Raw genomic sequence first — 27594 nt, 5'->3', positions numbered from 1 at the left:
ATTACATTCATATATGTGTATACATATATTTACTAAATATCATTTGGTTGGCCAGTATAATATTAATTTTTATACCAGTATAAAACTTAAAAAAGTAAACACACATTTACGGAGTTAAAAGTATAGGTGACTGACTTGTAGCTCCAAAAGGATATATTGTACTTAATTAATATAATGTCATTTCTTTGTTTTCCCAAATCTAGGCTGTGTTCCTTAAGGAATGATGGAATTAAGGTAGACATGTGACTATCAGTCCATCTATTTATCTATAATATGTATATCATTTTTTCTATTAATTGTATTTTTCAGAGAATTTCTGTGTTATGTCAAGAACACCAACTGGCAAAAAAAGATAAATTTAATTTCTTTGGTTAAATTTTAGCAAGGATACCTGTTTGCCTTACTTGCTTGTAAGCCTTTTTATTATCATCATCTAATTATATATGTGCATATATATTGAATATGAGAACTTGATATGCAGTGATCAAACCAGTGTAGTTAACTTTCCTTTTGTTTAAATATTCAAAAAACTTGATTTTTTAAATTTATAATAACTGTACTTATAATGAGGCACAGTGTAATATTTTAATATGTTTGTGAAATGTTGCCTTCCCTTCACAGTGGTAACCCCTGAGACATCTAACCATTTTCAAGAAAACACCTGTCAATGTACAAACAACTGTAAATATCAAATATTAAATTTTCTGTTCTTCTTATAGTAAAATGAGTTGCATCTATAACCAAGTTCTAGAACGACCAGAAAACACATTAAGACAGACATACGTGTGCGTAGCAATTAGACGCAGTTCATCTTTTCATTGCTACTCATTGCAGACAGAGCTTTTCCCTAGAATTCAAATTTATAGCACCACATTTTATTACTGTAAGATTCAGAGAATGTACCTCACTTGATTCAGGCTCATGCAAGCATCATGTTAAGTGTGATGTCAGCTATGTGTTGCTATAAGAATCCTACATCAGGAAAACACTACCTTTTTTTTAAGCTCACAAGCCTGAAGAGCAGGAATTTAGAATAATTTAATTTGGGAAGACCCAAATTTCTCTTAATGCCCTGAAAGGTGTGGTGACTAGAGAAGTTAAGCACATACGTGCCTCTCCTGTTGTCAGATTTTACGAATATCAATGCATAAAAATTTTGCAAAACTGAATAAATCTTAATGGCCAAACCAGGTCTGAAAGCTTGTCAAAGCAGTAAGGATTTACAAACTTGTATGACACAGGGTGTTTGTTACAGAGACAAATTTTAAAGTGTAAATAAAATCTTACTAGTTTAATTATATGCTAATATGTAGTCACTACTACACGGGCTCCTAAGTCCATAGATCTCTAGTGACATTTACTCAAGACAGTAAAATAAGGACATTCATATATCAAGCCTGGGTTCTGCCATTTGCTACCATGAGGCTTAGCTTTTCTATGCCTCAGTTATTGTTATTGTTAAGATTAAATGACATTCTCATTGCATATGTTATAGTTACAGGAAACTCCCTGAACTTAAGTAAGCATATAAAAATTTTAGCAATTACTAGATATTAACTATAATCCCCATATTATTACCATTCTCAGCTTCTGAAGTTTAGACACCTACCTATGTGGAAACAAATCTTCTCTGGGATGATGACAGACAGGAATTGTTGAGTGTTATTATGAAAAAAACATCAATTAAAGTTAAATGGATATAGATTCAAACTACTATTTATTCTGTTCACTAATACATTTAATACTTTTTATTAAGGTGTTATATTTTATGCCTTAGAGTCCGTCTTACAAATTTTAAATAATTCTCCATAATTATCATGGATATACATTGTCTATCACCATTGCCCAAGCAGAATACAAGCAATTTTATTATAAGGTTTCAATGAAAATTTTGATCGCTGTTCAAATTATTCTTTTTCATTCTTCTTCCTCATTCAATGCCTTCCTTTTTCTGTTACTAGTTTTTACTCTTTCTTGTTTTTGAACACCATGTTCTTCCAATAGTTTGTTTATTATAAATATTTAAAGATGGTATGACCAGTAGTTTAAGAGACTGTGGAGTTATATTTTATTTGACATAGGTAAATATGTAAATGTGACACTGTTGTTCCATTCAAGGCTTGTTTTAATGTTATAAGAAACTGCAAATATTACACCGGATTGCTTACATATTGTTTGTAATTGTTTAGAGTTACCAAAGCTCACAAATTATGTTCCTATTTTTCTCATTTTTATTTTATACATTCATTTATTTCTTTTTTTATTACTTTTAGTTTTTTTTAAACTTTATTCTAAAAAACAAAGATAAAAGAAAAAAATTTTAAACATTTTTGTATAAATGTATACAAATACATTTTTGTCAGTGCTTGGCTTTTTTTTTCTTTTTTTAAGGTTTGATACTCTGCATTAAGGTCTTACTAGTTACAATGAGCTAAAAGTACATGTAAAACAGGATGTAACCCTGAGTTAGTCAACGTTTTCTTGGTGTGTAAAGATTGAGCATAATGTTTTTGTTTTGTTTTGTTTTGTTTTGTTTTTTTCTTGAGCTTCACATGGTCTGTGAGTTGTTTTGGGGGCAGTCCGTACCTCTGGGGTTAGCATCCCACTATCAGTGACTGCATATTATGTCTGTTCTTTTGTGACTGGGTTATCTCACTCAGGATGATATTCTCTAGATGCAACCATTTTCTTAAGAATTTGGTTAAGTCATTGTTTCTGATAGCCGAGTAGTACTCCATTGTGTAAATGTACCACAATTTTTGAATCCATTCATCTACTGAAGGACATTTGGGTTCTTTCCAGCTTCTGGCTATTATAAATAGAGCTGCTATGAACATTGTGGTGCATGTATCTTTGTTGTATATTGGAGTATCTCTGAGGTATATGCCCAGAAGTGGAATAGCTGGATCTTCAGGTAGTACTATGTCCAATTTTCTGAGGAATCGCCAGACTGATTTCCAGAGTGGTTGTATCAGTTTACAACCCCACCAACAGTGGAGAAGTGTTCCTGTTTCTCCACAACCTCGCCAGCATCTGTTGTCCTCTGAGTTTTGGATCTTGGCCAATCTGACTGGTGTGAGGTGGAATCTCAGGGTTGTTTTGATTTGCATTTCCCTGATGGCTAAGGATGTTGAGCACTTCCTTAGATGTTTCTCAGCCATTCGATATTTCTCAATTGAGAACTTTTTGTTGAAGTCTGTACCCCATTTTTAATAGGGTTGTTTGATTCTCTGGTGTCTAGCTTTCTGAGTTCTTTTCATTTATTTAAGTGTGTGATATGTCTGTATGTAGGCGTCTGTGTGAATATGTATGTGTATATATACATGCAAATTTACATACGTGTGTAGCATGTGCATGCATGTATGTACATGAATGTGTTTATTGTATGTGTACGGGGTAAATAAGTATATTTGTTTGTATGCATGTGTATTTGTGTATGCATATGTGTATATGTATATGTGTGTATGTAGGTCTACATGTGCTTCATAGTTTATATACAGAGGTCAGAAAACACCCTAGAGAATCATGGTTCTCTTTACATTGTATGGATTCTGTAAATCATGTCTGGTGGCAGTGGCTTTCACTGTTATGCTTTTTTTCTGGCTTCTATTTTCCCCACTTTTTCTTATATATAGGTTATTGAAGTGTGATAAGTATTTTTTTTTTATTTTTGTGAAAAAAATAGCTGTAGAACCATTTAAGTGAAAAAAAAACCTCTTTTTTGTTTGCTTTGATTTGGCTCATGGATCCAGTGGAATTACTCCTTTTTGTTTGTTAGGGCCAAATGGAAGAAAGGAATTCAAGTTAAAATGTCTAAGAAAAGTTAAAGCAGATGACATTTGAATAAGGTATGACCTTAACAGAAATGATATCTGTGCTCAATTCCCTTCTCTGTTACTATTTCTAGGGACTCCTACTTCCAGCCCCTCCCTCCACCTGCGCCCTGCTCCCTATTTCAGTCCCTCCCTCCCCTTAGTGCCCTGAACAGTTCTAGCCCCTTTAAATAGTCTCCTATAATTTTAAATCCATTGATAAATTAATTGTTGATTAGTTTTGAACTCTCTTGATCTACTGATTGCTGGAAATGACTTGCAGATACTCCTAGAAAATGTTTTACTTGACATTCCTCAAGCCAATGAAAGTATGAAATAAAGACTTACCCAACACATGTAAGTAATAGGTAAGGTATTTATTAAATATGTGCTGTAAGTAAGTTATTTATTAGATATTTAATTGGTCGAATTTTGCTTGAATAAATGGAGTATCTCTTTATTCACTTACTCAGAGATTTTGATAAAAGTAGAATGGGAACTTCCAAGTTTTCACTCATTTTTAGTAATGGAGGGTATTGTTTAATCCAAGAAATCTAACCTGCCTCAACATCAAAATGATTTCTACCTTTGATTGCCCGCATCACTTTTACAATCTCTTCTTATGTATTTACATAATAGATAAACAAACTCAAATTAGTTTTGTATAGTAATATAACCCTGGCCACAGGCTACTGATGGTAACACACTACTTCCTTTGTTCTGCCTCTTTGTTCTCAGAAGAGTTTGGGGGATGCACTATCAGTCACTGGCTTTTACTTCCTTTTCTTTCTAAGCTTCCACATCTCCTTTCCCTTTTATTCTTTGCCTACACATGGTACAATGAAGTTGGTAGTTCATTTGCATATAAGTTGGAAATATGGCTCTAAGACAGGTTTCATTACGTTTAATATAGACAATCTTTTTTAGTTGAAGTTATCCTAAATTCCATAAACTCTCATTTTAAGATAGTATCTTAAGAATTTAACTTTAATAATTTGTTTCATAAGTTAATATTTTAGGTTTATGGTATTTTGTCTTCATTTATATCTGTGTATCATATGTATGCTTGGTGCTCTTGGAGGTCCAGAAAGGGTGTTGGCTCTCTTGGAACTGTAGTTACAGGCAGTTGTGAGCTGGTGTCATATGGGTTCTGGAAATTGAACCTGATTCCTGTGACGAGAAATCCATTTTTTTGTTGTTGTTGTTGTTTAAAACCTTTGAACCATCTCTCAAGCCCCTGATGTTTTATATATTTTATCTCAGATGTCTAAACATATTCAGAGAGCATAGACTTCAGTTCTACTTTCAGAAGCTATTGATATTGGTTTTTATATCTGATGTCACCTAATTCCCAAAGTGTAGACACAGTGGTCTATTCCTTTTTGGAAACACAGTCAAATACCACAGTAATAAGGGTTGTGCTTCCAGAAGCAGAGGATTGGTTACTTTTCTCTTTCTGTAACCAAACATCCCAAAAGAAAAAATTTAAAGAAAAAAGGATTATCTTTGCTCTAAGATTGAGGAGACACAGTTCATTAAGGCATGCAAGGAGGGGGCAGCAAGGGAATAAGGAGAAATGACTAGACAGATTGTTTCTGCAGTCAGGAATCAGCTCTCACATTTCCTTCCATTCAATCCTGGGACCTCAGCCCATGAAATAGCAACATCCACATGCCACGTGGTTTTTCTCTCTTTAATTAAACATTTCTGGAAATATCCTCAAAGATGTGCCTAGAGGTATCTTTCCATGGTGGTTCTAATTCCATTTAAGTGACAAAGAAAGACTAGATATGAAAACACAATTATGGAAGCTAACGAAGACACAGAGATTGGATCTAATGAGAACTATCAACACATGGAGCCTCCAATTCAGTAGAAAGGCACAGATATTGATAATCTCATCACTGGATCATTACTAGGTAACAATGAAGCCAATTTAGGGTTTTAGGAATTGATAGTTGGAATGATAAATAATGTATAGGAGAGAACACATGAAGTTCAGAAACTTCCCAGTTCTTTTTTTCTTTTAGACTTCCCACTTCCTTATTTCATTTTACATAGCATTGATAGTATAATAGCAGGACTACAAGTTTAAAATTCACACACACACACACACACACACACACACACACACAGAAATACACACACACAAACATACACACTCACACACAGACACACACATACACACAGAAACACATACCCACACAAACACACACATAGACACACAGAGATACACACAGGCACACACACATACCCACATACACACATAAACACACATACAGACATACAGACACACACAGACAAACACACACACATGCACACACACATACACACCCCTCTGCCAAGGTGATCAAACTCAACAGCAAATCTTTATATTGTCCCTGTCCTAGCTGATGAATTGAAGATTAACTGTGAGGATAAACAGTAACTCTTATCTTTGAATTGGTTTTCTCTTGAAGAGCCTAAGTGGTTTTTTATTTTTTCATTTACCATTTCTGAGTGTAAAGATGATGGCAAGGGCAAAACAGGGGATGGATACAGTGACCACTGTGATGTTAATATTGGTTTGAAGCCCCAGCTCTACCAGCATATAAAAGAACATGTAATGAAAAGCTATAATCCACACCGGAGTTTTCTATAGCATGCAGAGGAAACTTGTCAAGGGCTCAGAAAAAATAAAATTTCACTTTCTAGTGATCTACTTTCTCTTTTTCTGTCTCTCTCTTTTGTTCTCCACTCTATCTCTCACTCTGGTCTTTATTCCATCTTTTCTCCTGTCTCATTTCTAGCCCTATTAAGTTAACTCTACAGCATTTAAATTTATCATATTTAAATATATAGAGATATATTTATACATACCTACATACATTGTATCTGTTTCTTCTGCTGTTAGTTGATTTACATGGTCCTATACAACTAAATCTATCTAAGGTTGGCAAATTGATTCTAGAACTCTAAGCCAAATATTATGTTGTTATGAATATGTAGTTGAAGTTATGTCCCAATACTTTTGCATTAACACCTTTTAAATGATAATATAAAGATGTTAAAACTAAAATACATGTTTCTGCGCTATTCAGCGAGGTATTTATATTAAAAGCAGGTATTCTCTGTTTTATCACTGTTGAACAAGATTATGCCTGGTCATGAAGCCACAACTCTTGCAAAAGTTTATTAGTGTTCAAGAAAAGCAACAGGAAGCCGATGTGGAGAGAAGTAAACATAAAGCACCAGTTTCAGACACCCAGAGACAAGTTCATTGAGCTGTAAATTAAATTGAATGCCACAAACTAGACATGTCATTACAGAGTCCATTTTCTGCAAAACTGTTACATTTGGAAACTCTTTTCAATTAAAATGACTTCTGTGAGCACTATGTCATTTTGCTAGAAAAGGAGATTGCAGGATTGGAGAGTGTTGCGGGCAGGGAGTTGTGGAGAAAATTTTGTAAATATGCAAAAGATCAAAAGTTCTACTCACCCTGTCAGTTATGCCTTCTACCATATGTGTACGACCTTGTTAAACATTGGTGCATGGTATTAACATTTTCAGGCTTTTTTGTCAACTACATTATATATATATATATATATATATATATATATATATATATATATATATATATATATATATATATATATAACCTTTTAATCTAGTCTTGTTTTTCTGTCATTGCTGTATTTAAGGTCTTAGCTGGAACTATCTTCATTAGTACTGAATTAAAGGTTTATGTATACATACAACTAGAAAGGCATTGCTATGTCTACCTACCTGCTTACCTTCATGACACTAAATAGGGCCTCTAAACAAACAAACAAACAAACAAACAAACAAAAAAGCAAAAAAAATATCAAACAACAGAACCAACAAAAATACCCAAACCTACACAAATTCTAGACAATCAAATGTTGGCATTGATTGGGGAAATATTCTTTCAAGGCCTACATCCCAAGTAAAGAAATAGTTTGAGAAAAGAAAGAGAGAGACAGAAACACACACACACAGAGAGAGAGAGAGAGAGAGAGAGAGAGAGAGAGAGAGAGAGAGAGAGAGAGAGAGAGAGAGAGAGGGAGAGAGGGAGAGAGGGAGAGAAAGAGAGAGAAATAAGAGAGAGATGGGTTTGGGGTATCTGATCACTACCAAGTTTTCAATGCTCCAAAGGATGGCCTTCTTCTCCCCATTCTCATGGGTAGCACACATTAGACTTTCTGTTTTATTTTTTGAAAGCTATGGCCATAGGAGGCTGACATGTAGGGGAGGATATTTGAAAAGTTGAAGGAGAAAATGAATCCACATGTGGTTGTATTTCATTATATGTATGTATGATATCCTCAAGAATAAAGAAAACTGATTGTATATATGCACAGAGTATTGTGAAATGCTGTTTTCTGGATATGGCACTGTTATCACACTCATGGAACTACAGTTGCTATTACCTGCCTAAGACCTGCACAGGACCTACATAGGATCAGACAGGTAAAAATTCCAGCATAGGGAATCTCTTGGCTTCATCTTTGACAGAGTTCTAATTGACAATTCACAACATGTGAGAAAATGAGATGAGCCACTTACTTTATGGCTTCTGACCTCATGGAGAAACTCTTTCTTATAGATTATGAACTGTTTCTTACTTACATGATCTTGTACAAAATGCAATACCACCAGGATAGTGTGTGAGTGTGATGTACATACTATAGATGTGTCTGGATATTTGTAACTAGGCAACCCTGCTTATCTTAGAGTGTAAGTTTCATTCATTTCTGTCCCTGAGGCAATCCTGAATCCTGTCCATATATTTGTGTTGAATTGCATTAATGTAGGACAATGGGAGAAAACGAGATTACTTAGCATTTACTCAGTAATATATTATTCGTGTAATATTTGTAATGACTATTTTTGTTCTTCAAGGTCAGCGATAACATCTTACCTGATATTATAAAGTCTTTGAGTTTAATTTCAGAGAAAGAATTCTCAAACACTTGTTCTCAACCGAACTTCCAATTCAAAGGAATCATTTTATAACTTCTTCAAGAAAATTTTCTTCTCTGCAAATTATCTAAACGACTTTGATAAATAGTTTGTGAAAAAATTAGATCATTCTGATATAATCTGTAGGGGGCCACTGTACCTATGCTGTGAAAAAACTATGCTTAATAGTCCTATGTTGACATCCCTGAGGGTGAAATCCCCATTATAAGATTTAATACCTTTTATTTTTTATATTCTATTAGCTATTGTATTTATTTATATTTCAAATGTTATCTCCTTCCCAGTTGCTTTTCAACAAATTCCATATCCCCTCACCCATCTCTGCCTTTATTAGGGTGCCCTCCCTTCCACACACCCACTCCCCCTTCACTAAACTAGCATTCTCCTACACTGGGTCATCAAGCCTCCACAGGACCAAGGGACTCCCCTGCCATTGATGCCAGATAAAGCAGTTCTCTGATACATGTGCAGCTGGGGTCGTGGGTCCCTCATGTGTACTTTGTAGTTGGTAGTTTAATCCCTGGGAGTTTGGGGGTTCTGGCTGGCTGATATTGTTGTTCTTCCTTTGAGGTTGCAAACCCTGTCAGCTCCTTTAGTCTTTCCCCTAACTTTCTCATTGGGGTGCAGGCACTCATTTGATTTTTGGTTACAGGCATCCTCATCTGAATTGGTCAGGCTCTGGCAGAGTCTCTCAGGGGACAGCTATACAGAGACAGGCAGGTAGTGGAATAGGTTTGAAGACCCAAATATGAACCCAAACACCGGTGGTCACTTTATCTTTGACAAAAAAGCTAAAACTATTCAGTGGAATAAAGAACATTTTCAACAAATGGTGTTGGTTCAATCTGAGGTCAACATGTAGAAGAATGCAAATCGGTACATTCTTATCTCCTTGTACAAAGCTCAAATCCAAGTGGATCAAAGAATTCAACATAAAACCAGGTCCACTGACACTAGTAGAAGAGAAAGTTGGGATGAGCTTAAAACACATAGGCACAAGGGAAAATTTCCTGAACAGAACACCAGTGGCTTAAACTCTAAGATCAATAATCAACAAATAAGATCTCATAAAATTCCTAAGTTTCTGTAAGGCAAAGGACACTGTCAAGAGGACAAAATGGCAACCATCAGGTTGGAAAACGATCCTTATCAATCCTAAATTTGGTAGAGAGCTCCAATATATACAAAAAAACTTAAGAATTTCAAACAGGATCATAGGTATATGTCAAATGTAATTTCTTATCTAACTTCTTAATAAAGTCTTGCCAAACCTTTATAGTGATCTGTCTTTGAGGAACATTCATATAAAACTCAAAACAATCACAATTTAGTTTGTTATCAGAGAGTTTCTGTTGGGCCTGAATTTAAATTTTCTTCCACAAACTCATGTAAAGGACTTGTCCCAATTGACAGTGGTATGTTGGGAGCATCTGGATAGTGTTTGGTAGAGCCAACTAGGAAGCTGTTTTTCACTGAGTGTGAGTCGTCAAAAGCTGTATTTGGCCCAATCTGCACTTCATAGTTTGCTTTTGGTTTGTAATAAGGTGAATAGCACATACTATACATGTTCTCTATGCTATTGATGTTCTTCTTAACCATGGAATGACCCCAGAATCACTATGAATGCACATCTTTGAAATCATGAGCCAAAAAGAACCTTTCCTCACTAAACTGATTTATAAATCATATTTTGTCACAGTGATGACTTTTATCATCTGTAAAAATGCCTTGTGATATATAAGAGTGAAGCAACAGTGAATAAAATATTATACAAACCTGATTTCTACTTTACATTGCTTTCCTGATAATTGCTTAACAAAACAAATAGATATTAATGAATATTTGAATGTTATGGTATGGCGTTTTAATCTTATATCCCCTAAGAATCACTAACTGTATTGTTGTATTAAGAGATCTAGAAATGTGGAATTTATTGACAATTTATTGAATGAATGAAGGAAGATTTAAAACATTTGAGACTGCTTGACAGGAAGACATTGATTTTTAGCAATAGGCTCGAAAACTTTGGCTTCTCTTGTTTTGCATTATTTTAACCTCAGGAAGTGTTTATCGAACATTTATTATTGAACCACTATAGTGTTGCTACCCCCTTTTGGCAGCAATATGCAAAATAAATGATATTATTAGGAACTCTTTAAATAATGAAATTTAAGAATCTCTTCACTCATAAAGACCAGAGACAGCAAGAGGATCTGTTTAGCTCTCCACCAGTTTTTATACAGGAGCATTGTTGGATATGAATACCTTAGAAGAACAGTCACAATACTGAGTTTAATGGCACACTTATGGTCTTAAGATCTTTTGGAAAGTAGTACAAATAAGACTTGTGGAGAAGTATCTATGAAAAATGCAGAGTATCCTTGACGTGTTCAGAGTTTCTTTTCTAATTCTTGATTATATTGTCAATTCTCTGCGAATAGTGAAACATTGGTTCTAAATATGGAATAAACATAGATGCACAAAATTTCTGACCTATGGGCTTGTTCTGTGTACTCCTAAACATATGAGGTTGAATTAGGATAGGCATCCTTGTAAGGAAGGATGCACCTGCTAACCAGTTCAGAACACAAAGCTCTCACTGAGTATTTGTATGACAGATACTGATGCTTGAGATCTTTTGACCAATAGGACTTGGATTAACCTGTCCAGTGTCTGAGATTGCTAACTGCCTGTCACACCCGTTCCACCACTGCTCCACATCTGTCATTTCAGTAGCATTTTCACTGTTATGCATGAAGACATAAAGGTACTGTTGCCTCCATGAAAACAGCATGCTAGGGCACAGCAGTGTGCCCATGCCCTTCAGGGGAAAAACCATTAAGCTATATTAAGGAGTGTCCCATCCATCCATCCTTAGAGGATAGAGTATTCCAAGCATATTTAGACTCAGAAATGTCTCCTCAGCCCATCTTCTTGGTCAAGAACTAAATTGTGTTTATGGCATTTGACCGAAGCCTCCCTGTGTTTTACTACTTTCTCACCTAAGCTGCAAATTGTCTTTAGCCTGACTTTCAATCTCCAAACCAAATCTTCACTTTATCGCTAGTTCAGGAGATTAAAAACTGTACCTCCAGGCAGCAGTTAATAAGTAATTGTTTATTTAGCCATCATGTCAAGAGCAAAGTTCACAATCAATTCTCCAGAGGTCGAGTTTAGAATTCACTTAAATACTGCTTGCCCTTTTCCCTGTGAAAAACTGCTCAGTTGTTTCCTGAGTTTGATTAAGGTTACAGTAATAATTGTCTCCTATTTCTAATTAAGTTGAAACTACATTGTAAAAATTTAACTTGGTAGCAGGAGGTAGCTTGTTTTTCTTTTGTGAGCTAGAAATGTACTAATGTACTAATATTATTGTACTAAATGTACTAATATTATTGGCACATTTTACATGTGAAATATTCTAAATATGAATTGAAGTGATAATTTCTCTTTTAATCATCATTGATCAAACATTATTATTATATTCTTTATATAATAATGAAAAGAATACTTTATAGAAATTTTGAGAAAAATCACATATCCACACAAATAAATGGTAGTAGATAAAGGATTCAAAACACACAATTTGCAATTAAGATCACTTTGTTCTCTATGCACATGAGAACATAAAGCCAAAAATGTTTATATGTACTGGTAAATATTTTATACATATTTTTACTTAATTCAAATTAACATACAATTATTTTAACATGGAATTATAATATGCATTTATTTAATTCAACTCAAAATCACTAGAATTTATGAAGAATAGGTATTAGTATAGAAAGGAAGGGTTTGTAAAAACAGTATCAAACAACCAGAGCTTCCAGGAACTAAACCACTATCCAAAGCATACACATGGATGTACCCATGGCTCTAGCTGCGTATGTAGCAGAGGATGGCCTTGCTGGGCATCAATGAAAGAAGCCTGTGGTCCTGAAAATGCTCAGTTTGATAGTTTAGAGAAATGTCAGGGCAGGGAGGCAGGAGGAGGTGATTGGGTAGGGAAGCACCCTCATAGAAGAAGAAGGTGGGAAGATTCCATAGGGAGTTGTATGGAGGGAAAAACTGGAAAATGGGATGACATTTGAAATGTAAATAAAACATATCCAATAAAAAGAGAAAGCAAACCCCAATAATAATAATAATAATAATAATAATAATAATAATAATAATAATAATAATAATAATATAAAAAGAAATGAAGATACAAGGATAACACATAACATCTTTTATCCTTAGAAACATGTGGTAGTTACAGAATGAATGGAAATAGAGAAGCATTTGATTTTGCAGGGTTTATGACTCATTTTGGTGGTTTTTCATCAATACTCCTTACTGTTAAGTTGTGGAGTATAACCAGGAGCATCAGCAATACCATATAAATCTTGGGGGTCTATATAATCTCATTTACCATTAACTTCAAAAGAAGTAATCCATTCCTGGAATTAGGGTTATTTCTTTGTTAGTATATAATATCTGGTTGAAGTATTCTCTCATTATAAGGTAACATATTTAAATTCTTTTTATATGCACATATGTATATAATTTAGAAATCTTCTATAGTAGTAGGTGTCCATATAGATCTTCAAAGGTTTTTAGTGATAGATATCCCTTCCCATAGTTCCTTCTCCCACCCCTAACCTCATCAATCCTTTTTCTTAACATTATGTTCTATCCTCTTTTGCTTCAAAGATCCCTACACTGTCCATGACCTCTTACAAGTTTCACAACTCATAGGTCATACATACCTAGGCTTCAAATGCAAACATCTATCATGTGGACCAAGTGGTGATGTTTGTCTTTCTGCTAATAACCTGAAAGCTTAATCCATACAGACTGGCTTTTCTCTGTACTAGAACATTCTATCCATGCTACCAGAGGAGAATAGTAAAAGTTAATGTCACTCATCTTGTTACATGGGAACAATAATAACAACCTGTTTGGTAAGATGTGCCCATTAATGTCATGAGTAATCAACTGCACTATGGTTGGCTTTATGGCACTGTCAACAGGAAGGAACCCATAATTTCCATTGTCAAAGAGGCAAAGATTATATGGCTAGATAGATTGTAATCTACAGAAGAAAGCTTAGTAAATGCAGATAATGTTACAGTGACTTACTGATAATATGTTGCATGTCTCATCCCTTATCAGAGAGGCATTGCTTAGCAGTAGATGATAGTTAACACAATAATCCTCAGCTGCTTCATTTTCAAAAATTAAGTGATTCTGGAACTGTAGAATGTGATAGTTAATAAATGAGACATTTATTTTTTTAAGGTTTTCATTGGTATGAATATTTATTTATTTATTTATTTATTTTAAACGACTTTATTTTACAAAACAAAGATAAATGTACAGATTTTAAACATTTTTTGCTTAAAATTATACATTTTTGTCAGTAATGTTTTTTCAGACATTGAAATAATTTTTACATAAAACCATGTGAATATATTTTTTTCGTCAGAACTTGATTTTTTTCAAGGGCTTGACAGTATGCATTGAAAACCTAATAATTACAATAAGCATAAAGTACATGCAAAACAAAACGGAACATGGAAATAGTCAAAGTCTTCTTGTTTTGTAAATATATGTATATATTTTTTTGTTTTCTTTATTTCTTGGACTTCATACAGTCTGTGAGTTGTTTCTGGGGGAGTGCAAGCCTCTGGGGTTAGCATCCCACTATCAGTGACTGCATATTATGTCTGTTCTTTTGTGACTGGGTTATCTCACTCAGGATGATATTCTCTAGATGCAGCCATTTTCTTAAGAATTTGGTTAAGTCATTGTTTCTGGTGGCTGAGTAGTATTCCATTGTGTATATGTACCACAATTTTTGTATCCATTCATCTTCTGAAGGACATCTGGGTTCTTTCCAGCTTCTGGCTATTATAAATAGAGCCGCTATGAACATTGTGGTGCATATATCTTTGTTGTGTATTGAAGTGTCTCTGGGGTATATGCCCAGAAGTGGAATAGCTGGGTCTTCAGGTAAAATGAGACATTTATATTACACCTCAAACCTTAAGAATCTCGTGGAATAGAGGACAGAGAAATTGTAAGAGCTAGAAGTAGAGGATGCCTTCAAGGAAAGAGTATTTTTTTCTGATACAGGCCAGTTATGAATATTAACTCATAGTAATTTTGACACTGCATACCATAAAAGGTTAAGACAGACCAAATCATAAAATGAAGGCTGTGATGTGGGCATGGAGTTCTGTTCTTAGCTAAGAAGCTATTAGCATTCAATAGCTGCTGAAGAAGAAGGGCCATTATTTATTTATTTATTTATTTTGTGATAGTGTGACCTTCCTGGTCTATTACCCATATGTGAGGTAAGGGCAGAAACTAATCCAAGAGTAGTTGGCTACCACAAATTGAACTTGACGGTTTTTAAGAAATAGAAAGTGGTAGGGGAAAGAGAAATGATGGGAGGGTAGAGGACATGAAGTTGGAAATGGAGATCACAGTAGGTAGGGAAGTGGGAGGAAGGAATGGGAGCTAAGGGTATTTAATATTGCAAAAGTGTATTTTATTACAATTTCAAAGAATGAATACAACATTTTAAAATAATGTGGAAAGTTAGTACACAAATATCAGCAAAATGCATTGCAATATGAAAGCTAAGTATAAATTTTATGAGGTTGATTGCTGAATTGCACTTAGTAGCATATTGGACAAGGGGAAGTTTGTGCTGAGTGCTGTCAATACTGCTGGACCACTGGGAAGAACACCAATGCCATCAGTGCACAATCAGACAAAGAAATTTTCTGGTGACAATCTTTTGTCTCTTCACTCCCAGTGGATCAAACCATTGCTTGCTATTCCAAAATCCAAGTGTGGGATTTACACAATCACACATTTAGTTACCAAAAAATGTGCAGTATATAGAGACTATCCACTGAGGATGATCCAGCAATCATGTAAGCAAGCAAACCTCTCTCACTTTTGAGATCATGGAATTCTCCTCACCTTTGGCTGTGTGGACGCATGCTTCCCTGTCTCTTCATTGAGCCTAAACATATGGACAGTTTGAAATGCTATATTTGATAATAATATGTATAAGCAATAAGCAATAATGAGGCCCAAGTCACCTGGAGTCCTAAATATGAACATTATATTGGTGAAAACCCATTTACCAAGTTAATTTACCTATATTCATCATTGATACATTCTGTTGTCTGCTTATTTAGGAATTGCCCCAGCTATAAGGCAGACTGACTTGTCTATTTGCAGAGAAAATGGTGTATTGGATCTTACACTAGCAATAATCTATTTTTCTACATTGTTTTTCTAAAAATATTTATTTCACTAGTTATGATTTAAAATGCCTCAGAAAATGCCAAATTATTTTATTAGGTACAAAAAGTTACACGATGCTACGACTGCTTCCATTTGCCCCTCAGGAAGATTAATTGGGATTTTAGCTTATCTCTGGTTTGAGTTTTGAGTACATTATAAAGTATTCTTTCTGCATTGTGATCCCAAGGTCAGGGTACTGGATATTAGCATGGGCAGATTACTGAGAAGATATAAACCTTATGGAGGAATGCATAGGGTCTGAGGAACATAGTACAAACCCTTGTAGGAATACATAATTTAAACTCCCAAGTGATCACAACTGTGTCTCCCAAACTGACCTTGTGTAATCAGGACTGCATTAATGAACACATTCAATATCTTCGAAAGCATTAAAAAACTAATTACATGTGTGATGATTTAGCATAAAGTACTTAGCAAACTGGTTTCTATGTTGGGAATAATTTATGCAGGTTTCCAATGTTAGTTACATGAAACAAGAAACAATGTTCACCAAAATGCTTGAATCAAATAAAGTAAAATGTTTAGAAACTATTTGGAAAAACAGTGACTTTTCTCTTCTAGCACTTCATGGCATCAGCAATAATGTCTGGGTTTGGTGTCTACAGATGGGATGGGTCCCTAGGTGTGGCCTTCGTTCAGTCCCTGCTCCGCCCTGTCCCTGCATTTTCTTTTGATAGGAGAAATTCTGGATTAATATTTTTGAGGTGAGTGTGTGGCTGTGCCACCCTTACAAGGGGACATTGCCTATCTTTTGGATGTAGTCTCTATATGTCCTACCTCCCCTTTACTGAGTACTTCAGCTGACGTACTTCCTGTTGGGTCCTGGGAACCTCTCAGGTTCCTGGCATCTGGACTTTCTAGTAGCTACCATCAGTTCCCTGTCCCCACTGCTACACACCTCTTTTCAAATTGTGGACCCTGTGTACTTCTCTCATATCTGAACCAGTCCACCTTTCCCCCTCCCCTCCCTCTGAGATCCCTTTCTCCCTCTACTTCCTGAGATTATTTTCTTCCCCCTTGTGAGTAGGACTATAGCATCCACACTTTGGAGTGATCTTACTTCTTCTGTTTCAGATGGTCTGTGAGTTGTATCATGGGTATTACAAGCATCTTTTGGGATAATATCCACCTATTAGCGAGTACATTTCATGTGTGCAGCTTTGTGACTGGGTCCATCACTCAGGATGATATTTTCAAGTTCCATCCATTTGCCAGTGAATTTCATGAAGTCGTTTGTTTAAATAGCTGAGTAATACTCCATTGTGTAAATGTAGCACATTTTCTGTATCCATTCCTTTGTTGAAGTATATCTGGGTTCTTTCAAGCATCTGGCTATTATAAATAAGACTGTTATGAACATAGTGTGCATGTGTACTTGTGATATGTTGGATCATATTTTCGGTATATGCCCAGAAGTGGTATATCTGTGTCCTCGGGTAAAACTATTTCCAATTTTCTAAGGAACCACCAGACTGATTTTCAGAGTGGTTGCACCAGCTGGCAATCCCAAAAGCAATGGAGAGGTGTTCTTCTTGCTCCACATCCTCACTGGGATCTGCTGTTACCTGAGTTTTTGATCTAGCCATTCTGACATATGGTAGAGTGTCAGGTTGTTTTGATTTGCATTTCCTTAATCACTAAGAATATTGAACATTCTTTTAAGTGCTTCTCAGCCATTCTATATTCCTCAGTTGAGATTTCTCTGTTTAGTTCTGTAACCCAGTTTTAATAGGGTTATTTGGTTCTCTGGAGCCTAACTTCTTGAGTTCTTTGAATATTTTGGATATTAGCCCTCTATCAGATGTAGGATTGGTAAAGATACATTCCTAATCTCTGGGTTGCCATTTTAGCCTATTGCCAGAGTACTTTGCCCCACAGAAGCTTTGCAAATTTTTGAGGTCCCATTTGTCTCTTCTTGATCTTAGAGCATAAGCCATTGGTGTTCTGTTCAGGAAATTTTCCTCTGTGTCAATGTGGTTCTTTCCCACTTTTTCTTCTTTTAGTTTGAGTACATCTGGTTTTATGTGTAGGTTTTTGATACACTTGGATTTGAGCTTTGTACAATGAAATAAGAATGGATAGATTTGCACTCTTCTGCATGCTGACTGCCAGTTGAACCAACACCATTTGTTGAAGAGGCCGGCTTATTTCCATTGAGTGTTTTTACCTCCTTTGTCAAAGATCAATAGGTGTGTGGGTTTATTTATGGGTCTTCAATTCTTTTCTATTGATCTTCCTGCCTGTCTTTGTAACAATACCATGAAGTTTTTATCATGATTGATCTATAATATAGGTTGAGGTTAAGTTCCCCCAGAAGTTGTTTATTGTTGAAAATAGTTTTTGCTATCCTGCTTTTGTTTTGTTTTGTTTTTTGTTATTCCAAATGAATTTGCGAAACTTTTTCTAACTCAATGAAGAATTGAGTTAGAGTTTTGATAGAAATTACATTGAATCTGTAGACTGCCTTAGGCAAGATTACTATGTTGATCTTTCCAATCCATGAACATGGATGAACTTTTGTTTTGTTTAGGCAACCACAATGTTAATTCTTCATGGGTTCACACTTCTTGTTATACACCTAGGAAGCATTATTTAAAGCAGGCATTTCTACTCAGTTCCTTTAGAACCTATTTCGGAACAGTGTGGTGTCTTCAACAATTGATTCATATATGCAAGTTCTGGGAGGCAACTCAAGGCAATGCCAATAACTGATATTGTATTAGGAGTATGCCTGAGGTCTTTATTGCTATGGAAATACACTATGACCAAGAAAGCTTTTATAGTGACAAACATTTATTAGGGCTGGTTTATAGTCTTAGATGTTTAGTCCATTATCATAGTGGTGGGAAGCATGGTATCATACAAGGAGTCATAGTCCTGGAGGTCTACAGTTTGATCCCAAGGCAGCCATAAGAAGGATATATTCTCCATGGAGGCAGAATAAGAGCCTCTTCTACACTATGCAAAGCCTGAACATATGACCCCAAATCCATCTCGAAATCCAAACATACCCTACAACAAGGTCATACTTCCTATAGTGCCATTTCCCATGGGCCAAGCATATTAAAAATATCAGTTTCTTAATTTTTCATCACTATCAATTAGAAAAAGGTAAATACTTGCTGTTTTTATAATTATTTAATCTATTGAGATTAAAAACTCAGATAGAAAGTGAGATTCTCTATCTGTATAACATCATTAAAATGATATAACCTTGGGAAACACATTTTCACTGATAAAGAAAAGTTGGTCACCTTGCATATATTTATAATGAGACCAGTCCTACATCTTTATTCTTGTAGCATTTATATGAATGAAATTTACATGTCATAAAATGAAATATATCTGCATATGTATCTATATTGTAAAATATTAGTGTCTAGATTATGTAGTTGATGTACTAGTACATAGTAGATATGGTAGCATATTATATATGTATATAGTATAATGTAAATACTGCCTAATTACATTTTTAAATGCAATCATTATTTTTATTGGATATTTTCTTTATGTATATTTCAAATATTATTCTCTTTTCCATATTCTCCTCCAGAATCCACCTCTCTCATGCCCCTTACCCCTGCCTCTATGAGAGTGTTCACCTAGCCACCCACTCCTTCCCACCTCCCTGTCCTGGCATTTCCCTATACTGGTATATTGAGCCTTCACAGGGCCAAGGGCCTCTCCTCTCCTTGATGCCTGATAGGGTCATCCTCTGATTTATATGTAGCTGGAGCCATGGGTCATTTCTTGTGTAGTCTTTTTTTTTGGGGGGGGTTGTTTAGTCTCTGGCAGTTCTGGTGAGTATGGTTTGTTGATATTGTTCTTCCTTTGGGGTTGAAAACCTCCTGCTCCTTTAGTCTTTTTTTCTAACTCCTCCACTTGAGACCCCATTCTTAGTCCAACAGTTGGTTGAGAGCATCTGAATCTGTATTTCTCAGCCTCTGGCAGAGCCTCTCAGGAGACAGCCATATCAGGCACCTGTCACCATGCACTTCTTGGCATCCACAATATTATCTGGGTTTGGTGATTGTATATGGGATGGATCCCCAAATTAGACATTCTCCAGATGGCCTTTGCTTCAGTCTCTGTTTCAAATTTGTCTCTGTATTTTCTTTAGTGAGTATTTTGTTCCACCTTCAAAGAACTTAAGCATCCACACTTTAGTCTTCCAAATTCATGAGCTTCATGTCATCGGTGTGTTGTATCTTGAGTATTCAGAGCCTTTGCACTAATGACCACTTATCAGTGAGTGCATACCATGTGTGTTCTTTTGTGATTGGGTTACCTAACTCAGGATGATATTTTCTAGTTCCATCTATTTGCCTAAGAATTTCATAAAGTCATTGTTTTTAATAGCTTAGTAGTACTCCATTGTGTAAATATACCACATTTTCTATATTCATTCTTCTACTGAAGAACATCTGGGTTTTTCTAGCTTCTGGCTATTATATATAAGGCTGCTATGAACATAGTAGAGCATATGTTCTTGTTATATGTTGGAGCATCTTTTGGGTATATGACCAGGAGTGGTATAGCTGGATCCTCAAGTAGTACTATGTCTAAATTTCTGAGGAACTGCCAGACTGATTTCCATAGTGGTTGTACCAGCTTTGCAGTGTCACCAACCATGGAGGAGTGTTCCCTGTTTTTCACCTTCTCACCATTATCTGCTGTCACCTGAGTCTTTGATCTCAGCCATTCTGACTGATATAAAGTGGAATCTCAGGGTTGTTTTCATTTTCATTTCCATGATGGCTAAGGATATTGAACATTTCTTTAAGTGCTTCTTACCCTTTCCACATTCCTCAGTTGAGAATTTTTTTGTTTAGTTCTGATCCCCAGTGTTTTCAATAGGGTTATTTGATTCTCTGTAGACTAACTTCTAGAGTTCTTTGTATATATTAAATATTAGCCCTCCACTGGATTTGGTAAAGATATTTTCACAATCTGTTGGTTGCCATTTTGTCCTTTTGACAGTGTCTTTTGCCTCACAGTAGTTTGGCGATTTCATTTTCTTGTTTGAATTTGATACTATAATTATGTGTGATTTAACATATGGGGGAAATTGAATAAAGAATAAATTCTAACTATTTTATATCACTTTTGAAAATAAATGTCCGCATGTAATTTTTCAAAATAAAGGGATAAAATAAAACATATTTTAAATAGAATTTTGTTTAATAATTTTTGATTATAAAAAAGTTTAATAACACACAGGGAAAATTAACATTAGCACAAATTTTTAAAACAATATTGAGACTATAAAAAATTCTAAAAACAAAACAGTGAGAATACAGCTCTTCAATCAGTTATGTTTGTTTCTTTTGAATGTGTAGAAAGTCTTTTAAGTTAAGCTTATATGCCAATTAAAATGGAATGATAATTAGTACCCTTTCAGTATAAAAACAATGTGTGGTTTCCTGGAGCCTCACTGCCACTCTGAAGATAAGCTATTGTTTAAGTTTATGTATCTATAGTTTCTGTTGTAACAGGCATCTCATTATCTGGGATCATATTCTGTTTGTCATTTAACAAATTGTGCCGTTTTGCTATGCCATGGTAATTGTACCTACAGGTGTTGTCAAACTGGATCAAATCTTTTTCCTTTAAAGTATAACATATTTAGTTTATTTTTGATAGCTAAAGTTATTTCTATCTATGTTCAACATATCAGAAAAGAAGGAGCTGAGCCTTCACAGAAATGGTGTAGGGGGTTATTAAGGTATGTTCCAATCTTGTTTGCATGGTCAAAACACTAACTCCTGCCTCAGCTTGGGGCTCACATAACTACCTATTCAAATCAAGTTAGTCTGACTCATTGGTGATGTTTTGTAAGATTTATGGAAATTAATAGAATCATTGTAATCCTACATGTGTTCTCAGATTGCAGCAGAATGCACCAGAGAGGGGTAACCCATGTTCTCCAGCAGAAACAAGAGATCTTTGCTGGCTGATCGCCATAGAAACATTTTAACCACTAGTAAAATGAATAAAAATTGCCTAAAGTATCTGGAACTTCATATCTTTAGCACAAAATCAGAGAATAAAAGGTTTTTTTTTTGAAAATGAATCAGAGCTTCTAATTTTTCTCAGCGAGGCACAGAGAAAAGAATAACTGAGCTCCCTTTCCAACTGAGCTCTCAGAGAGTTTTCAATTTAGTTCAAAAGAAAGGAAATAATATACTATTCTACTTAAGTATTATGATGGGTGCTGATAGTTTAAGATCTTATTTCTCTTCTTAAAAATAAGGAATAAGGCTTTACATTGTAAAAAGGTACTTAGTTTTATCATTAGTTATAGTAGAGAACAGTGGAAGAGAACTATGCATTCTGATTAAGTAAAATAGTCTTCCTTCTAGGCCTAACCATAGCTCCCACATATGTTACACAGAATGCAAAATGAATGAATGAGTGATCAAATGTTTAGGAGAATTAGCTAGACAAGGGGCTTAAACAGTTAGTAAAATGATTATGCTAATCACAATATTAAATATGAATATGATAATGTTGAGCAAAGAAATCAGTGAGAATGTTGACTGCATAAATGGTTCTTAAGCTTCAGCATACATCATATTACCTAGAGGGCTTGTTAGCACACAAATTGCTGAATCTCAACACTGGTTTCTGCTTCTGTAGGTCTGTTCCATAATTTGCATTTCTAACAAGTTCTCAGGATCCTATGCTTCTGACCTTAAAACCAAGTCTGAGAACTAGAAACCTATAGGATGTTTGCTAGTATAGGGAATAAGATATTAAGGCAATAGTTAGAAAAGTGCTAAGAAATAGTGCTAATGATTGGCATTGGCAAAGAGAGTCTTGACTTCATTTTATCTTTCTGTTTTTTCTTCTGTAGAGGAATTTTAAGCCAGCAACATGGCTGCTCTGGAAAGGGATCACATCCAAAGACCTTCTAGGTCTGTGAGATCCATTTGGAATGAGACACCTTTAATTCCGCTGGCTGGATTACATTAGGACTTTCGTACACACTTTAGTACCAAGCAATGAAGACAAAGTTCATTTGTAGAAGGAAGCAGTTACATATGACAATGACATCTAATTGAGGGACAAGCAAGATGACAAATTAGACAGAGTTTTGTTAGAGTGAGTCAGAGATGGGATTACCAGCTCTCATGAGAATGAAAAGGAAAGAGAGGCCACTTAAGAGTAGTTCAGAGTGAGCCAGGGGTGGAGGGCTCCTCCCTGAGTGCAGTTCAGTTTAGTTCAGGCACTGCAGTGGAGTTCATTGTAGTAAAATTCCACTGACTGCAGTGTTCATTTGAGTTTGTACTGTTCTGTTCAGTTTGTGAAGTCATTGTAGTTAGTGCAGTTTGGTTCAGGAAATTAAGAGGCCATTTTTCTAGGTAGAGTAATTCAGTGAGAAACAGAGAGAAGCCAGTTTGAATCAGTCATCTGTAAGAGAAGTTTTAAGCTAGAACTGCTTAGTTGAACCAGAGTTCAGCACAGGCTAGAAAATGGGAGCTCACTCAGCAGTAGCATTCTGAGATGCCAGTACATCTGGTGAATAAAAGTTATTTGAGTATCTCCCAACTGCCATTTTTATTTAAAAACTTGTACAATTAACTGTTCAAAATGGAAACTAAGACTCTTTAGGACTCCTGTTATAAATTACAAGAAAGGGAGATTAAACCTGCACCCCACAGTGCTTAGAACAGATGCAGAGATCTTTGACTGGAAAAATAAGCTGTTCTACCTTATTAACAAGCCTTGTTCTAGCATAAAGAGAGATGGGGTAGTATAATTCTGAAGTACTTGTGCTAGGTGCTACATACTTCATATGTTTTACTTATGAACCCTATCACTGAAATATAAGAAACAGTAAGTAAAAAACCAAATACAACATATATGCAACAAAAATAATGTAAATTATTTTGAAGGCGAGGTCATGAAATGGGTGGAGTCATGAAAGTGACTATATGTTCTCACTTCACTGTGTGAGTCTTCTCTGATAAAAATGTGTCCTGTACTTAAAACCTAAAACCACTGTCTTCTAAAAACATATTTTTTGTTTCATAGCATATCTTACATATTTGATGATTTGAACTTTAAGAGAACAGGGTTCATTTGCTGAATGCTCAGTGTGTCATAGAGTTGAGAATATAGAGGAACTTTAGATTTCCCACAATAAATTTGAGTTGTGTTAACACTGTTGTTTGACTATTTTCCAATTACATGTCTAGATCTTTCTGTTGTTTTCTCATGCAGTATATACATAAATTTGGACCATGTCAAGGGGCTCCATTGAACTCTATTTCCAGATGGTTAACTAAGGAGAGGCAGCAGAGAAAGACTGGATAAGTTTGGTCTATGCTAGTAAGCCTTTTTTTGTTGGGCCATGTTGACACTGATGTCAATTAACTACCACGGCCTTTATCTACTCGAATTTTCTCTTTGGGATGCTAACTTACAGGTTCTGGAATTTGCCTTTTTACTTCTTCCCATCTGATGTGTAGCTGTTGGTTGCTCTCCGTTCTGTGTTTTTGAATTTAGATGATATACTATACATTTTGCTGGTCTTTGTTTGTTATATCAACTCCTTTCTCCATGGTCACTCTGCTGTTGGTTGCTCTCTGTTCTGTGTTTTTGAATTTAGATGATATACTCTACATTTTACTGGTCTTTATTTGTTATGTCAACTCCTTTCTCCATGGTCACTCTGCTGTTGGTTGCTCTCCGTTCTGTGTCTTTGAATTTAGATGATATACTCTACATTTTACTGGTCTTTATTTGCTATATCGACTCCTTTCTCCATGGTCACTCTGCTGTTGGTTGCTCTCCTTTCTGTGTCTTTGAATTTAGATGATATACTCTACATTTTACTGGTCTTTATTTGTTATATCAACTCCTTTCTCCATGGTCACTCTGTTCAGATGTTCAGATGTCCTCTTTTCCTTCTGGGAACTTTGACCGTATTTGCAAATCATTTCAAATTCTGTGTGCAAAGAAACATATTTTATCATTGTAGAAAACAATAAAAAAAGGTCCCGACTTCCTAGCATGTACTGTAAGAGTGTGGCTTTTCTGACACACCATATATGTTGAAATATTCACTTTATGATTTCTTTAACATATGACACAGAAAAAGTTACTTGAGATGCAAATTTCCCTGAAAAATTCTGGATTATCATTTCTCAACTATTTAGTTCTTATGTGTCTTTAAAAATGTGTCAAGTAAGTAACACCTCACACACAAATTTCAAAATTCTACTTCCCCATGTCTCTTTATGATAGAACAAGAAATGTCAATAAAAGAAAGCTCATTTATTATTTTATAGATTTCTGCAGCTTTTCTAAGTATCCCACGGCACAGATTCAGTCCTTCATGCCCAAAATTTACAATAGTATTTTCCCTTTCTGGCCAGTATATGTCTATATTCTATGAAGTACTGTTTCTCAGTTAATGAAGAGTTAGGTATGTTCTTTTTAGAAGAGCCCTATAAACAAAAACATTGAATTGCTAGCTTCACTCAAGAAACGTTTCTTCTCTTGAGACATTCATACATTGTTCTCCTTATTAACTAGAGAATCTTGAGTTTCCTAAGAGGATTCATTCTTTCTGATGGCCTGAACTATTTTTAAGTAAAAACACAGCTTTACAGTATCTGGTAAGATCTGTGATATGACAGATCAAAGCTTTGTGAGAGACACATCACTAGATAATTTATATAAGCACATAATCTTACTTGGCCGTTCAAGCAGGCCTATAAATATTGGGGTAATTTAATTTTCCTTGTTAGTTAAAAGAATGGTTTGAAATTTTAAGTAAATTGAGACTTATAAATGGCATTGTTAGACCATATGTCTTTTTGATATCAATATATGATTTCAATATATCAGTATGTTTAACAATATATATTAATATCAATATACATCAAATTATCCATGTTTTTTTATGATTGTGTGTTTAGAAAAGCAGCATAGTTCTAAAATAACTATGTAATCTGTGAATGTATTGGGTGAATTGACCAATTCAGGATCCATGATGTCCTGCAGTCCTAAATTCAAGATAAAAGGTCATGACCATAAATTTCTAAACACCAAACCATGTGTTCATAGAGAAGATACAATACTTGACTGCCTTCTAATTTTTCCTTCTATAAGACCACATTATTCCTAGTATCTGCCTGATAGAAAAGTTTAATGGAAATGGTGACAATCAGTCTCAATTTCTTCCATATCTAAATTCACTAAAAAGAGCACGCCTTTTCTTTTTTTCTATAGTGTTTTTGTTCAAATGTCAAGCAACTCCTGATAGTGTGATATGTTTGAGTTTCTATTCTTATCCCTAAATAAAACTTTTTGATTGAGTGACTGAGTAATTTTAAGTAAACCATATTCTAAATAGGGATATATATATATATATCTATTTATTTGTATGTATATATATATATTTGTATGTATATGCGTGTGTATTTGCATACACCATACTTATACACATACATATGCATCCCTAATAGAGTCACTTGGTTTGGTGACAAAGCTTGGATACAAAAGGTCAGCTCCTCCCTTCCTGGAACTTGATATAGCTCATATATTTCTGAATGCTTGAACCAGCAGTTAAGCCGGCTACCTTTCACTATGCAGTTTGAGATCTCATTAAAAGATGTGACTGGATAACAATTGGCAAACACAGTTCATATCTCCACCAACTGAGCTCATTAGTCTGCTCCCTGGAATTCATTAGGTGCCAGGTGTTGGCAGTCTCCCATAGTGATCAGCATAGTCTATAAATGCAGGTAGAAACCATCTTCCTTTCATTGACAAGTTATAGCAACAATAGGTTATTTAAGAAATAACTTGTATGAAGTCTATCAGTTGTAGCTATCGAAGACATGGATGCATGAAAGATTCTATAAACTAAGACTACAACTGTGATTAGGGTAGAGATTCATTTCTCTATCTATGGTTTCCTAGTAAAATGTATTTACATGAAAGTAATCATAACTACAGATGCTAGCTGTGATGTGAGAGTTTGGTGTCTAAATAGTCTCAAGTCAATCAATTTATGTAGGTCAGTAGCTACTCATAAAAGGAAAAGGAACATATACTGTCCTAGAATATAGTGTTATATAGTGCTAGTCGTGTTAGAAACATTTATGATTTGATTATACCATTGGATTCTACCACTTTCACTGTGGTAAAATGGTAGTAGATAAAATTTCAAGGTCTGATATCCTTGCAATGCAAAGTGGATTCTAGAAAAGGAAATGATTAAAAGTTAATGGACTCCTATCATTTACATATTATACCAAACATTATATTTATCCTCCTTCCCTCTCTGTTCAGTTCCAGAGCTGGATGTAGGAAGATGCTGTTATGTAAGATGAAAAAATTGAGAATGAACTGACTCATATTTATTCTGGAAATGATAGAACAGCTTCTCATGTCTACAATCAAAATTGTGTGATTGCCCCATAACATATTGTGAAGAAAATCTAAAGACAAA

This window comes from Micromys minutus (genome assembly GCF_963924665.1).
Source record: "Micromys minutus genome assembly, chromosome: 2".
Classification (NCBI taxonomy): domain Eukaryota; kingdom Metazoa; phylum Chordata; class Mammalia; order Rodentia; family Muridae; genus Micromys; species Micromys minutus.
The sequence above is the reverse complement of the archived record's forward strand: the minus strand, read 5'-3'. Positions refer to the sequence as shown.